Source organism: Carassius auratus, chromosome 18, assembly GCF_003368295.1.
Source record: "Carassius auratus strain Wakin chromosome 18, ASM336829v1, whole genome shotgun sequence".
In the NCBI taxonomy this organism is placed as follows: Eukaryota; Metazoa; Chordata; class Actinopteri; order Cypriniformes; family Cyprinidae; genus Carassius; species Carassius auratus.
The window spans coordinates 390,001-393,382 of NC_039260.1; the positions used below are offsets into that span (position 1 = coordinate 390,001).

The window sequence follows — 3,382 nt, forward strand, 5'->3', positions numbered from 1 at the left end:
TTTCTGCGTTTTTATCTCACAATTGTGATTGAGCATGTCTTTCATAATTTTGACTTTTCATCTTATATTAATGAAAGCCGTAATTATTATTTACCAAAGCATGATTTTTTTTTCTTATGTGGCGCAAATAGACTTCCATATAGTAAGACTTTCAGCCCTGGGTTCACACTGTAATCTGAGCTGTTTCAGCTGAAATGAACTTGCACTGATTGATCTTATAATAGATCAGTGTCTGGGTTTTGTCTCAAAATGCACACCACCAGTAGAGTTTTTTTTTCTATAGAACGTTTATAAAAATTAACTTGAACTGTTTAATAACAAGAAAATTGTTTATGTTCTTTTCTCATTAAGTGGTGTGATGTGACATTGTTTTTCTCACAGAATTTAACACTCTTATTTATCATGCTGTCAAACACGTCTTAACGAGACTTTTTCGCCGTTTTATATCGGGTTGCCAAGAAAATGTTTAATGCCTCGGCTAATGAGCATTTAATGTAAGCCCGTTTCTGACTATCCCGCCTCAGGATTTTTTGGCGCGAATCCACCGATGCTCTGGGCGTGTGTAATTTAATGGGTTAAAAAGCGCGGCATAGTTTCAGATCTCACGGCGGAAGGGGATGCGTGACTACACATGCTGTGTTTTTACTTTTACAAGGCTTGCGCGTGATTCTGCTTTTATACACTCCTTTAAGTGCACATGGTTGTTTTACACATCTAACCCCAGAGCACGCGCGCCGCCGGAGTCTTGCACGCAACCACATGCGCGCGCGCGCACAGACTCGAACCATGTGGACGCGATGGAGGCCACACAGAGAGCTCTGGGACAGACCTAATACAACATTAGCATCGATGTCTTATGAATGATATTTGTTTTCCAGTGTAGAAACAAACAGAGAAGAGTTGAGACAAAGAGAGCAACGATGACCTGCTGAAGAAAACAATAGACACGTCACAAAATGTGTAATGGTTTTACTGGTTATGATGGGAATTGTACTGGTTTTAATAAAAACTGTAATGGTCCTAGTGGGTTTCTACTGGTAATTGGTCATGTTTTATTGGTGGCTTGTTAAAACCAATCACTCCTAATGGAATATGTCCCAAAACACATACAGGCAGCACAATCCTAATGTAGTGGTAAAAACAAGCTTCAACTTTCCAATATGTCCCTTGTTTCTTGGCCACTGTGGGAGATGTTGCTGCAATATTCATAGATGACAGAATGTTCATTTCTGGGTGAATTATAACTTTAAGCATGGTCAAATCTGTTCAATTAAAGTGAGTATGGTTCATTTTGCTGCACTATTCCTTAACAAGGTATATTTGTGAGTATGTGCTTTTCTTCACAAAGTGACAGAGTTCACACACATTTGAGCCCCCCCCCCCCGTCAAATCATTATGAAGTCCTCAGATGAGGCGCAGAATCATCAAGACTGTGAGAATCTGACGGGACACACTGCAGGTGAAGTCTGATGTGTTTGAGATGTTTACCAGATCAACAACATCAGGCCAGAGTACACAAACAAGCACAGAGACAAGAGGAAAAGAACAGCATCGCTCCGCTGGGACAAGGATCATAATATCGATATCTGTCTTTCAGCAGACCGACTGTCTAAAGTAAATATTAGCACACAACTTACAGCCTGTCATCATCTGGAACGTCGCTCGCATTAACCATGAAATCTGTGAACTCTTTTCACCTCTGACACACACTCTCTGTTTTGAAGGATGAATTGAGTGCAGGTGTAAAACATGATGTAATGTGAGTAATGAGACATGAAACGTATGATTATGCAAGTTAAAAGCATAAAGCTATTATTGCGGACATAAATACTGAAGCGTCTGCCAACACTGTTCTCAGCCAAACTCTAATGAATCTCTCGTGAATACGAGCAGGTTGGGAATTCTTCCATCAGCCTTCGCTGAAAAAACAACATCAGAGAAGACCCCAGCTCACATGTGTTCAGCGAGGGAACGGCTCGGAGACATCAGTGATGACGAGGATCTCTGAGGCCGAGAGCGTGCCGTGTGTGTGAAGCTGCTGTGGTCCTCCGAACCCCTCCGAGACTCTCCCACTTCCACCCGGACAAACACCCCGCTCTGATTTACTGTGGGAGAATCAGTGGTGTTTACCCGAGGTGGGGGGCACGGTCTGTGTGGCCACGACAGAATCATCTGCCCTGAGAGAGAGCCGGATGATCATATCATGCCATGATGACATGCAGATCCTGCAGCAACACACACACACACACACACACACACTGAAGCAGATGCAGGAGTCTGCAAATTACACCTTTGCATGCGAACTGTGAACAGATGTGAGGAGGACACACACACACACACACACACACACACACACACCCACGGCCAGCGGATCTCACCGAGCACATGTTCCTGGATCAAATCCAATCAACCAATCATAACAGAGATATAACCTTTCAGGAAATATCTGTTTTAGGCTTAGAATCAGGGCTAGGTGCTTCTACACTCTTGTTAATCAGATATCATTTCCCACTGATTTTAGGAATAAATTATGGGTATAGGGTAAGGTTTAGGGGTAGGAAGTGGGTTAAATATATTTTTAATAATAACGTTGATCAAGGAACATGTCGTACTTGGCAAAATCGAGACGCTCACCTGTCTGTCTTTCTCTGCTGCTTCTGTCCAACATCATTCACATCAACTCTTCCACCTGTGTGTAGTACATCAGCGGTTTTATAAATCTCGTGCTGTAGTTGATTAAAGGCCGTGATGAATGAAGGATGGTGACGTTGAACTTTTCTACCATGAGCCTCATCAAAACACAGAGACAGAAGAGCTTGTTTGTCCTGAAAGTGAAGCTCAGACATGACTAAACTTTCAGCAGGTGGTGGCGCTAGTGAGTCAGTTGGTCAAAGGACTAGTCAGACCCAGCCTAACCAGTTCACCAAAGGTCAAACCATCATCAGTTTGAAGATGATGATGATGATGATGATGTCAGAATGGAAACAGCAGCACACTAATAAACCACAGATGACAGAGGAGTTTGTGAAACGCTCTGCTGATCTTCCAGTCTTGTTCTCTGCTCTGTGTCCACCCAAAGACTTGAGCAACAGTCTGCTTCTATTTAGAGAACAGCCCACCGTTAACGGCCGTGATCCCATGAGCTCACTCATTATGAGGGAATGCAGAGAGCAGCGGCTTCACCCAGACATCACCCGCGGCTCAGAATAGACTGACCTTAAACCCGGAGAGCAGGTGAGAGCCAAGAGCCTGTGTTTACTGACCCTGTGTGCCAGGGGTATCCTACATGAGCCGTGGATGGGATTCGTGTCTGGGTCTGACAGCTGCTTCAGGTGCAATCAAAGCTGCAGGAGAGTCGTCTACAGTTCACAGACACCATGAG

The 3,382-nt window shown here is 43.8% G+C and overlaps 1 long non-coding RNA gene across 1 annotated transcript; it reads right to left on the reverse strand.

Annotated features, from left to right (window-relative positions):
* Positions 1-1,378: 1,378 nt before the first annotated feature.
* On the reverse strand, positions 1,379-3,100 carry LOC113118759 (uncharacterized). The gene is made up of 2 exons (XR_003294366.1): positions 2,635-3,100; positions 1,379-2,225 (listed from the first exon to the last, which is right to left on the reverse strand). It is a non-coding gene; the product is annotated as an uncharacterized LOC113118759 (long non-coding RNA).
* Positions 3,101-3,382: the final 282 nt, after the last annotated feature.